At 46.1% G+C, this 13,615-nt stretch overlaps 1 protein-coding gene across 3 annotated transcripts in view; it reads left to right on the forward strand.

Moving 5' to 3' along the window:
• The window catches only part of MIER1 (MIER1 transcriptional regulator), a 1,388,802-nt gene that overhangs the window by 878,442 nt on the left and 496,745 nt on the right, over window positions 1–13,615 (forward strand). The window lies entirely within an intron of this gene.

A 13,615-nucleotide genomic window follows, 5' to 3' on the forward strand; every position in this document is an offset into this window, starting at 1 on the left:
AAGGACATAGCACAGTTGTGTAAAACCTTACCATAACAGTAGATGTCCTTATCTTCACTGTTGTAGTATTCACAATCTCTCTCCTCCCCGTTTCTTTTTCTTCTGGATGCGCTTGTTACCTCTGTAATCCTTGGGATGGCATTCCCACTGGGGCTATCGGTTCTGAAGATGGTTCATTTGTATATTACCTTTATGCCCTACTTCATGCATGGGAAGCTTACTTGTAACGTACGGTGTACCCTTAGCAACCTAAAGGCTTTGGTATACTGACCAGATGTCAGGCCACCCTTGCAATGGATTCCTATTGTTAGGAATACTGCAGCAGTGAAGAAAAGGACATCTACTGTTATGGTAAGATTTTACAGAACTGTACTTTCTAAATGTATTGGAAGACAAGAAATTGCACAAAGTTAGTATGAGAAGAAAAATAATGAAAAATGTATTTGATAACCTGATGAGCCCATTACCCTTTTTCAGGGGCAACCTGGTAGCCTCCACTCAGAGTTGCAAAAATATGCAAATGAAGGCTGTGTGAATCAACCCCAGTATTATTTGATAGAAAGTTCTTTATTTTTGTAAAAATATGTCAAATGGTCTTGCAAAAGTCTTGTTTTGTAAGAATAAGGGGGTGTTAATCTAGATGGTGAAGGAAAAATGTTAATGAAGTGGTTTAATGAAACCTCATATTACCAGAATGGAGAGTAAAATTAAAGCATTTCTGAAGTTATTTGGGATTGAATATATGTACGCACGCACACACACAGACACACACGCACATACATATGAAATACATTAATAGTTTTAGAAGCTATTCATATCTGATGTTGTCCTCTTCATTCTTCCTCACAGGTGGGTCATGGATCCGATCCTTGGATTTGATCCACAGACCTGACTCTGCCACATTTTTCACAGACTTGGATCCGAGTGTTGAGCTCCTCCCTCTACCCATAATGCTCTACCCTCTATCCAAACTTCCCCAGATCTCATTTGTTAAAATCAGTGACAGACGTGGTTTTCTGCAGTCTCAAGTAGAGAACGAATTGTCAAGGCTTTTCAGCCAAGTTTCTTTGATTATTATTAGTAGTGTAGTTTTCCTTCTTTGCCCCCCCCCCCCACCTATAGTTTTCTGAAGCGTTAGGGTTCTCTTATCCTTCCCTTCTTCTCTGCCGGCTCCCATTTCGAGCCTTGCATTCCTTCCCTTTTCCTTTCCTTATTGGCTAGTACTTCTTAAAAAAAAAGAGAGAGAGAGAGAGTTAGTTTCCTTTTGTAGGCTGTCCGAGTTATTTTCTGTATTTAAATCCTACTGCCCCCAGGGACCGAGCATCAGAAGCCCTGACCTGTCTCTAACCAAATGGGTTCACATCTGCAACTCGGGAATCTAAACTTGCAAGAGAAATTTAACTTCATTCTAATTTTTCCCAACACTCTGCTGTTCTTAGTGAAGCCAACTCTACAGAAGCCCTGACCTCTCTCTAAGCGAATGGGTTCACCTCCAGAAGTCGGGAATCTAAACCTGCAAGAGAAGTTCACTACATTCTAATGTATGTGTTAACGTCCACTGCTGCTTACTATAAATGACCATTGACCTCCTGTATTAAATACTTTTGGGACCATGCTGCTAGACTTCCTCAGTCACCTCTATAGTGTCACATTGTCTTGTCCTACCAAACTTGCAGGGAAATAGATCTCCCCCTTTTTCCTGTTAGCCAAGGCTACTCTTAGTGTCTTAACAGCCCTGCTCAGCTTAGGTAACACTAAAATTACCCCCACTATATCTTCCTAAGGAACTTTATAGATTTATCCTGCACTCCAAGCTATCTCTTAAAGCCAGTCCTTTGAGTGTCGGACTTTCCCTGCCCCGGCACTGTAGTCCCGCCACTCTGTTAGTTTTTAGTGTACTAATTGGCCATAATTTCACTTACCTTAGTCACTCTATTTGGAGATTTTTTTTTTTTTTAGCTACTAACAGCTTTCCTGGAACTGGGCACAAGACTTTTCCGCACATTACATCACCTCTTCCCTTTTGAGACTGCCCCTCACCTATCCCATGTGACCTTTCCTCTATTCGGAATTTAATTTAGTCCCTGGAACTTTTGGCACCATTTTTAAATCCTACTGCCCCCAGGGATTGAGCGTCTCCTAACAGCATGCTCTACAGTAAGATACTGCAAGTTTTTTGTTATTTTTCACGTATTTACTGTCAATATAATTATGACTGTTATCTCTGTGACTCATCTGAAACATTTATCCTCAATGATTTTAGTTTAATATAGGCAGCTAATAAATTTAATATGACAATATAGAAGTGTTTGTATAATCATTCTAAGTATGCTGCACATGCTTTATTGCAGTGAGCTTCATGTGCTATTGCTTGTTAGTGACAGAGGCATAACTCTATGATTGTATTTGATGCTCGCAATTTATTTCTGTCATTAATGGTTATCTGGATGCATCCTCATATTCTGTGATATACCACTGCCTTGTTTAACTGGGTGATAGGTGCATATTCCTGTTATTAGGCATCAGAGTACACTATTCTGGTGCTCGCAATTTATTTTGTCATTAATGGTTATTCTGAATACATGCTCATATTCTGTGATACACCACTGCCTCGTTTAACTAGCGATAGGCGCATATTCCTGTTGTTAGGAGTCGGACTACACTATTGAAAGTGCTAGTGGAGCTGTTTATCCCCTGGTGCATCTCTTCTGTATTTAATTTACTTCTGTGCACACAGCATTTACACTGTATTTGCTGTTCTTTATAGCATTACTTACTGTACTTAGTGCCACTACATTTATTATGTTCAACTGTTAACTGTCAGATTAGCTACAAATATTTATTGATGCATGTCAGATGGTCCTAAGGGCCCATACATGGAAGTACTGCTGCTCATTACATTCCATTGCTGTTGTATTTGATGTGCTTCTCATACCACTTGTATGTACTGTTTAACAATCACTGCAGAGTCCTACATCTGTACTTCAGGCATCTCTGTATAAAAGTTGTATAACTGAGTTGTCTTTCACCCTATTCATTTTTATTTTATCTCCCTGTAGTTTCCCCTACATTCGGCTGTTCTTAGTGAAGCCAACCCTACAGAAGCCCTGACCTGTGTTTAAGTGAACAGGTTCACCTCCGCAACTCGGGAATCTAATCTTGCAATAGAAACTTCACTACATTCTAATGTATGTGCTAATGTCCACTGCTACTTACTATAAACGACCACTGACCACCTGTATTAAATACTTTTGGGAGCACACTGCTGGAGTTCCCCGGTCACCTCTGTAGTGTCGCATTGTCTTGTCCTAACATTCTCGCAGGAAAATAGATCTCCCCCTTTTTCCTGTTACCCAAGGCTATGCCTAGTGTCTTAACAGCCCTGCCCAGCTTAGGTAACACTAAAATTACCCCCACTGTATCTTCCTAAGGAACTTTATAGATTTATCCTGCACTCCAAGCTATCTCTTAAAGCCAGTCCCTTGGGTGTCGGACTTTCCCTGCCCAGCACTGTATTGTCTCCATTGTGTTAGTTTTTAGCTTACTAATTGGCCATAATTTCACTTACCTTAGTCACTCAGTTTGGAGATTGTTTTTTTTTTTTTGTTTGTTTTTTTAAATGCTAATGGATTTCCTGGAACTGGGTACAACTCACTCCGGGCTCCCTCCTCTCCCTTACCCCACCCCCATTGCAACCTACCCCCCTCTTCAATTACATTTATACCTTCCGTAGCCCCTTCCTTTCCTGTCTAATGAGCAATCAGAAGCCCTTACACTATCAATTATATTCTTCTACTCACTCCACTTTAATTATACTGTCACCAGTATCCTTCCCCGCTCCACCCTAATTATATACCGTCTACATCCCAGGTTAAAACACCCTCGCAGATACTTTTCCTTTCCAGGTGCTAAATGTTTCATCTCCAATAACTAGAGTACCAGTATTTTATCCTAACACGGTCTATAACCTAAACCCCTGTGTTACCATAATTATCCTTATCACCACTCTTTTCTTTCTATCCCATACCACCTCCTTCCTTTCTAAATTGCATTCCCCAACAGCAGTATCTCCCACATTACCTAATGCATCCCTGTGTAATACTAACAGTTTTTCTGACATCTCCCCCTCATTATTCAACTACTATACTTGTCACCTAACAAAATTAAGATTCTTTATCACATTCAAACTAAAATTAACTTACAATCCCCCCCATAGGCCTCTCTCCTTAACCCAACATCTATCCATCCTTACATGTCATTACCGGGCCCTATCTCTGTGTGGTGACATTCACCCAAATCCCGGACTGTTCACCTGTTCAACTCAAAACCTTTCTTCTAGTACCAGAAACCTTTGTATAACAACAAATCTGAAGTAGGGACTTCATTTGTCAGCAACCTGTTGGTCTTGGATCCGATATCGGATCCGAGCCGGCAACTTGTTTCATAGCTAATGGATCCGAGCTCCTAGCTCCTCCCCTCAACCATAATCCCCTGCCAACCCTCCATGACCCCAGATCTAGTTTGCCGTGCTTGTGGATGGCTGGATTCCTTTGAGCTCTAGCGAAATTCGTCAGTGAAGTGTGTTTTTAGTCAACTTTTCTCTACAGTTAAATTTAAAAAAGTGTGTAAGAGTCAGGTTCCCTGTAATTTTTATTTTTTTACTTAGTTTTCCCTCCCTTCGCTGGTCGTTAGTGAGTGTGTGTGTGTGTTTGTGTTTTTGGGGCCTGTGTGTTTGTGTAGCACTCCTTTTTCTTCAAAGTATGGCTGAGGCCCCAAAAGCCATTTTTTCTAAATGTACCGAGTGTGGCCATAAGCTCTCCCGGCTGATGGCCACACTGGTTTGGTGCCTTGGGGTTGAACACCTCTCCTCAGGCTGTACCATTTGTGCAGCGTTCAACCCCAGGGCACTGAAAGAGCGGAGGTCGAAGCTGGTCCTGGCGGGACTTTTGCCCCCGGACTCGGCTCCGGCCTCCGCTGCTCCCGTGGCACTACCACAGGCTGTGGTCATTGCCACTCCTGCCCCCCTTCCTCCGGCCGGGACTCAAACTCCCGCTAAAGCGCCGGAGGACAGGGAGGCTAGGAGGGAGAAGCACCACAAACGGTGGGCCGAGGCCTCCGCTTCAGCCCCGCCAGCTAAGCGGGCTTCTCCCTCCACTGCTTCTAGGTCTCCTCCTCCTCGGCTCCGATCGCCTTGCTTCTCCCCAGGGCCCGAGGAGGAGGCCCGATCTCCATCGAGGTGGCATTCCTGGCCTGCCTCGGTGGCCTCATCGAGATCAACTTTCAGCATGTCAGATGCAGACTTGGACCGGATGATGCGAAGATTCATCCAGGCCCAGCTGCAGATGGGAGTGCTCTTGCCTCCCCCCCCCCCCTTCGGGGGGGGAGCTCGACACTCTTTTTCGCTCCAGTTGCTCCTTCTCCGACCCGCTACCCGGGTTCGGAGCGTTCGGAGCCGAGCAGCGTCGGAGCCGGGGGTGGGTCGGCGCCGACAGTACTTGGTACTTCGGATCCGACCCTGCCCTCGAGTCTGTCGGATCCGACCTCTTGGAGCCGTGGCCCCAGCTTCGGATCCGAGGGATTCAGTGTGCCTTCGGCTCCATCCAGGTCGGAGCGCACTGGTCCTTCAGATCCGATGGTCTCGGCGCCGGCTCCGATCCCTTCATCGGATCTGAGTGGGAGCCAGCTCTCGGAGCCCAGGGAGAGCAGTTCCCCCTCGGCCTTCGATGTCGTGGAGAGGGCTCTGTCGAGAGCATCCGGACCCCCAGCCCTTGTCTCGGCTCCACCCTGCACTCCCTCTTTGCTGGGCCAGGCTTCCATCACCCGGTCTCAGGGACAGCCTGCTTCAATGTCCCAGGTTGTTCCATTGGAACAGGATGTTGCTGGCGAGACCTCCTCGGACAGCCCCCCCGAGGAAGTGCCTCGCAAGCACAAGTGCAAGAGGAGGCACGTGGACTCCCCTGAGTCCTTAACTGAGGACACGGACTTGGATGAAGGGGAAGGCTCCCCAAGATCACCCCCTGAGGATGTCTCCTTTGGAGACATCATGGAGATGCTGAGGATCAGAGGTGGGTGGTCTGCCCCCAAGGCTTCCTCCGAGTCCGTGTTTCTGGAGGCATTCGAAGCAGGCCCGTCTACCTCTTGGGTGTCCCCTCCGGCCGACCCCTTGGTGGACCTTATTTCCACCAGGGCATGGAAGGACCCGGACACCGTGGAGCCAATCCCCAAACACCCGGACAGGATACTAAGCCCCCCCGCAGACCGGTCACACTGGAGCAAGGGTCCCCCCATAGATGCCATGTTGACAGCGGCAGCCACGAAGAGGGAACTAGCTCATGAGAGCCCCTCAGTCCATCCACCGAGCAAGGAGTCCCGCTCGATGGACCACTTAGGGAAGCAAGTTTTTAGTTCAGCGACCTTTTCGGTAAGGTCTCTGAACTATATGGCACATGTCATCAGGATGCAGCGGGATCTTATCAAAGAATATGCTGCCTCCCCCCCTGAGTCCATGTCGGCGGAGGACAAACAATTGTACTCCACCCGAATGGCCACTCTGAGATCTATTTCAAATACCTCTATGCTGCTATTGTCCCACGCCACCGAGGGAGCCGCTAGAGCTAGCGGAGCGGGCCTAGTCATGAGACGTCAGGCCTGGCTCCGTCATTGTGACTTTGCTGAGCCCTTTAAAGCGTCCTTTGCGAACGCCCCTTTCGATGGTTCTGCCCTGTTTGGCAAAACGGTTCGCGAGGCACTTGTCCAGAGTGAGAAGGACGGGAAGACGTTGTCTGCCGTCGGAGTCCGCTTCTCTGCTCCCCAGCGGTCCTTTTCGAAGAACCAAAAGGGTCAGAAGAAGATGTGGTTCCGGAAATCGCAACATTCCCAACCCGCTCCGGACAACCAGTCCTTCCGTGGCAGAGGAGGACAGGGAGGACGCCGCCCCAGGGGCAGAGGGGCTCCAAGGAACTCTGGGTCCAGAGAACCTTTCTCTGACCGGCCCACGCAGCAGCCCTGAAGGGTTGCCCGACTGCTCCACTCTGGAGGCAGTCGGGGGGGCGCTTCTCGGAGCACCTAGCGGCATGGGCGTCCATCACGACAGACCGCTGGGTGCTTCGAATTATATCCAGAGGATACAAAATCCCATTACTTCATGTCCCCAAATTCAAGAACCTCCCCGATGTACCACCCGATCACAGGGAGGCTACAGCCGCAGAGATTCAGCAGCTGCTAAGAAAAAGAGCCATCCAGCCCGTCCCCCAAGACCAGCTCAGATTAGGGTTCTACTCCAGGTTCTTTTTGGTGCCAAAAAAGACGGGGGACTTGAGACCGATTCTAGACCTGTCCCGTTTGAACCTGTCGGTAACGAAGGAAAAATTCCGAATGGCCACTCTTCAATCTATTCTTCCCCTTCTAAGGGAGAACGATTGGATGTGCTCTATAGACCTCAAGGATGCGTACTACCACATTCTAATGGACAGACGATCCAGGAGGTTCCTCCGCTTCTGGCTGGGAGCCAGTCACTACCAGTTCAGGGCCCTTCCCTTTGGCCTCACCACAGCCCCCGGGTGTTCACCAAGGTATTATCAGTGATTGCGGCCCACCTGAGACTCATGGGAATACAGGTCTTTCTGTACCTGGACGACTGGCTCCTGACCGCCCCAACAAGGCATTTACTTTGCTCAGCCAGAGATTTCTTTCTCCGCCTAGCCCCCCAGTTAGGCATCACCATCAATGCCGACAAATCCTTTCTGGCCCCGACACAAGTCATAGAATTCATAGGAGCCAGAATAGACACCAGAGATCTACGAGCCTTCCTGACGTCGGAACGACTACAGAATTTGCAACTTCATGTGCGGGCCATCCTCCAATCAGAGACTCCACCGGCGGAATTGGTCCTGAGGGTGCTGGGCTCCATGGCGGCAGCGATAACGCTCCTTCCATGCGCCCGTCTGAACATGCGGGTACTGCAGTGGACCCTTCTAGTACAATGGTCCTTTCTGTCTTTTCTTCTCCATCACCCCATTGCTATCAGCAAGGCTTGCAGGAGGGCTCTATTATGGTGGCTCCATGCTCCGGATCTCCACACGGGCCGACCCTTCTGCACCTCTCCCCCTCTCGCCACGGTGACCACGGACGCCTCCCGCCTCGGGGGGGGGGGCATTATTCAGGCAGGACCGTCCAAGACACGTGGAACGATACAGAGACCTCCCTGCATATCAACGTTCTGGAGATGAGAGCGGTGCTGTACGCGTTGCAAGCACTTCAGAATCTCCTCCCCGTAGGAACGATTGCAATTCAGTCGGACAACATGTCGGTTGTCTGGTACATCAACAAACAGGGGGGAACCAGGTCTTACCCTCTATGCCGCGAAGCCATGAGATTGTGGGAATGGGCGATTTCCACCAACCGCTTTCTGATTGCAACTCACATTCCGGGGCGGGCCAACATCCTAGCAGACAAACTCAGCCGCACCCTTCTTACCCCTTACGAGTGGTCTCTCAACCCACTAGTAGCGAAGCAGATATTCGCAATATGGGGGCAACCCTGCTGCGATCTTTTTGCCTCTCCCTCAAACACCAAATGCGGCAATTTCTTCGCTCTGATTCCCCCTCCAGGGGAAACCCCAAGAGACGCTCTGGTGCATGCTTGGCCACCCAGTCTACTTTATGCCTATCCTCCTCTACCCCTGATGCTACAGCTCTTACAGAAAGCCTCGTGGTTGGGGAGCAGGATGATCCTCATTGCCCAATTCTGGCCTCGGCAAATTTGGTTCTCTTACCTGTGGTCTCACCTAGTGAATCCTTTGCCAAATTTAATTTGGGGAAAGCAGTATCAAAAATCTCCCTGTCACGCTGGATTTCCCAATGTATCCTGTTAGCGTACCAAGCTTCTGGGAGACCCGCACCTGAAGGAGTTCGCGCACATTCCACTCGTTCCATCTCTACTTCTGCGGCCTTCAAATCTAGAGTTCCATTGGATGATATTTGTTCGGCAGCCACTTGGGCCTCATCTCATACCTTTATTAACCACTACAAACTGGACGTGATTTCTAGAGGGAGAGCATCCTTTGGCTCTGCGGTGCTCCGCAATATTCTTCCATGATGGCCACCCAAGATTCAGGTAGCTGGGGACTCTGTCCCACAGGTTGCTGACAAATGAAGTCCCTACTTCAGATTAAGAAGTTATGTACTCACCATAACGTTCCATCTGAGTAGGTGGCTTCATTTGTCTGCAACCACCCCCCCCCCTCCTTCCCCCTGGCCTTCAGTGGATCTATGTGAGTTAGAATACCCTTTTTGGGTACATATTGAGGGGCAAACTTGATCTGAGGTCATGGAGGATTGGCAGGGGATTATGGGTGAGGGGAGGAGCTAGGAGCACGGATCCATTAGCTATGAAACAAGTTGCCGGCTCGGATCCGATATCGGATCCAAGACCCACAGGTTGCAGACAAATGAAGCCACCTACTCAGATGGAACGTTATGGTGAGTACATAACTTCTCATTAACATACGTAGTATCTGTAACAAAACCACAGAATTTTGGTTAAACCCTCACATATCTAATACTGAAATAATCCTTCTAGGATATAATATCCTTAGAAATGACCAAGTTGGAATCGTTGCATTAATCTACCATGACACTTTAGCTCTATATTCCAAACCTATACCAATATTTGGAAATATAGAATTATTGCTAGCAAATCTTCATATCAACAGCAGAAAACAACTATGTATTGCCATACTTTATATTCCCCCTGTTCAAAACATACCTACCCTGGAAGATCTGCTACCCTGGACAACCGTTATTATATCAAATGAAACCATCATTCTTGGTGACACTACTATAAATTGGCTAACTGTTGTCATCAACTCTCCACTAAATGGTATAAATTTACATAAGTTTACTCAACTCATCACAGACCCCACACGTAGGGTGAATAAACAAACTGAATCAACCTTAGGCTGGTTACTTGTCTCACACCCTCAAAAATTCACCAAGGCAGGAACCCTTCCTAATACTTTTAATGACCATCTCCCTGCATATACCCACAGAACCAAAATGCAAATAAACAGACCGCTGTCTCTAAGAACAACTAGGTATCTCACCCATTTCAATCAACAAATATTTCTAGATACTCTAAAAACCCACAACTGGTATCCTACCAAAATTCTCCCACTAGAGGAAGAGGTGAACTACTTCAACAGAATCTTTCTTGAAGCACTAAACAGTCTTGCACCCACCCGTACCAAAAGAACTAAGCTTTACTATGCCCCACAGCTAACAAAACAAACTAAAAAGTTACTTTCTTCTAGGGATAAAGCCTGGAAAGAATGGCTTAGAAATAAAACCCCACAAAACAAACTCAAGTGTAAGCAACTGCGCAATAATGCCAAAAACAAGTTATCAATGATAAAGAAGCTATTTCTCCACTAAATTTTCAACCCAACAAAACAACCCCAAAATGTTCTTGGACTCTGTTTCCTCTCTTCTAAATCCTGGTACTCAGCACAACCCTACCGCATCTCCTGACAAAGACTCACAAGAAATTGCCCAAGCTTTCAACACTAACTGTATTGAAACTATCCAAAAACTTGTTAATGACTTCGCTATACACCCTAATAAAAGCACAAATAGCAATGAAAACAATAATAACTGCTCTAACCCTCTCTCAAATCTCAACTCTCCCCTCAAAAATTAAAACTCAAAATATATCCCATCTACTCCTGCATTTACCATACAGTCTTTACACACCTCTCTAGTACGCAAGCTGCTGTCAGAACTAAAGCCATGCTCCCCGTCTTCCGACGGCCTCCCAGCTGAATATTTAAAACTTGCAGGAGATTCAATACCATTCTCATCAGCAGTAACATTCTCATTTATCGATCTATCTCAGAGTCATGTGTCCCACAACAACACGCTTGTGATACGGTCTCCCATTCTAAACTACTTTTACAACTTGAGTCCATAAACTGCTCCCAGTACTCTTATCATGGTTCCATAACTATCTACAAAACAGAAAACAATCTGTCAGATGGCAAAGCAAACAATCCGAATGCCTGATCAATAACACAGGAGTATCCCAAGGATCTAATCTTGGGCCCTTGCTTTTTAATATATTTATTAACAACCTCCATGATGCATCCCTGCAAAGTACTCTCATTCAGTATGCTGATGATTTGACAGTAATCACATCCTCTACCAACATCTCAGATATCTTAAAGTTAACACAAGGCACATTTACTTCCATTGAATCCTGTCTTAATGAGGCTCAACTGCTACTTAATCCCAAAAAAAATAAAACTTTTAATTTTGTCATCCAAACCTCTAACTGTAGACTTTAAAATATTCTCACAGAACAGTACCGAAACTGAAATTGTAAAAACATCAAAACATCTTGGCATCACAATTGATGATAATCTCTTTTTCGAAAGTCACGTACTCAGCACAATCAAAAAGACCCATTTTAAACCTGGTAAGCTCTATTGGCATAAACTCTACTTGGACAAGTCCAGCAAGATAAAGTCAGCAAATAGTCTACTTCTCCCTTCCTTACTCTATGGTAGCCCCATTTTCACTAACCTACATACAACTCTCATGAATAAACTACAGTCATGCTACTATAAAATAAATAAGTTTGTCTCCAGTATGCCAACTTGTACACATCACTGCCTGCCCATTAAAACTTTTAACTGGTTTGAATGCCTTCACTACCTTTATTTTACCTAACTTAGTCTTACCCACAAATTGTTATATAACCCAAATTACTGCCCACCCCTTCAAACTATAATACAAACTCACACCCCAGCTCAGAATCTCAGGTCCTCTAACAAACAGCTCCTAACCATAACTAAACCCTTCAAAAGAGCTGGACAGTGCCACTATTCCCATGTTGTTGCTAAACGATGGAATGCACTTCCTCACACTTATCATCCAACTAGACTCTATAATGTCATTCAAATCAGCACTAAAAGAACACTGCCTCAATACCCGTGGCTGTCCCTGTAATCACATGAGTAAACCACCTTAAAGATATCTATGGCTACCACACCCAAAAATACCATACAACCTTAAAAACATCTACCAGTAATGATCTATCTTGTCTTCCTCTGTAGTTGTTCTTCTATTTCTGTATAATCTTTCTCTACTTTTCTTTCTTCTGTATAATTTAACTTATAAATTTCTAATCTCATTTCTTGTGTCTGTATAAATAGAATTTACTTAAACCTTAGATCAGTGGATTGTAAGTATTTTTGTGATCCTCTGCTGCATTTCTTTTGTAACTGATTCAGTTGTATTATGTATAACATGATCTTGACTATGCCACTTAAGCTGATGTTATATAAAATATCTGTGTTGTTTGGAGCTTTTTCCCTGGGCCTCTGCTGAAAATGGGTCCTATGACCCAGTGGACTTTCCTGGTCAACAAATGTCAATCAAATAAATAAATATTTTTTTCTCTTTCTGTTATATCTGGTGGTCTGGGTTTTTTTGTGTGTAGAATAATGTCAGACAAACCTACAGGGTTTAAGGGCTGCTCAGAATGTGGACAAAAGATTCCACATTCTGCTGTGCATAGCAGGTGTATCTATTGTTTAGGACCTGAACATCTCAGGCCATCTTGCCAGATCTGCGAAGGGTTTAATCTTAGTGTGATCACTGATCACAAAAATAAGCTCATTCTCAAGGGCCTGTTACCTGCTTCTGATCCTTCCTCTCCAGGGGCTCAACCCCCCTCCAAGACTATTCTAAGGTCCGTTGACACCAAGAAATGGTCTTATAAGCCCCCCCCAGGGCTTCGTCGGAGCCTCCTGCCAAAAATGTCTAAACAATCAGATCTAACATTGTCGGATTTGAGATCTCCTCCAGCACTGACTGATTCTTCATCGCTGAAGCGCTCTCCTAGACCTTTAACCTGTAGCTCAGATCCGAAGTCTTCAGACTCAGATCCCAGAGTATACTGTTAGGGCAGCATCCCCTTCTGTACCATCCAAGATACTGCAAACCCCGAGCAGACATTCCCGGCCAGGATCCATGGCTTCCTCGAGGTCTTCTAGGAGCCTTTCAAAAATTGATGTGGACAGGATGATATGGAAGATCCTCAAGACTCAGATCCAGATAGGGATGTTGCCTACTCCATCCCCTCTGGGATATGTGACTGCTCCCATTGCATTACAGTCTCCCAGAATCTTAGCCACCCAAGAAGAGTCAGTGTCGCATCCTAGGACGTTTTTTTTCTCGACTCCGACAGTCATCTTGACCACCTCTGCTCCGATGTCATGGTAGGTTTCAGATCTGGGGTGAGTGGTTTGGCTCTGACTGTGTTGGGGCCATCCCTTCCTCTCCTCGCTTCAGTGCTAGACAGCTCGGGTCCAATCCTCCCTGGGATCCATGGATCGGGGAGTCCTGCCTTTTCTTCCTTGGTTGCTTTGGCTCCAGGGGAGTTGGGGAGGGACTCTCAAGGTCTGTTGGTGTTCCAGGGTGTGGAGAGGGTTTTCTCTTTTCAAACAGACCTGATCTCCTTAATCTATGATCCTCCCTATTGTCCCCCTTGGGATCGTAGAATTTAGTCTGTCATGCCTGTCCAGGGTCAGGTGTCCCAAGAGGTCTCCAAATGCTTC

This window comes from Protopterus annectens, chromosome 10.part0, assembly GCF_019279795.1.
Source record: "Protopterus annectens isolate FY-2018-M chromosome 10.part0, PAN1.0, whole genome shotgun sequence".
NCBI lineage: Eukaryota > Metazoa > Chordata > Ceratodontiformes > Protopteridae > Protopterus > Protopterus annectens.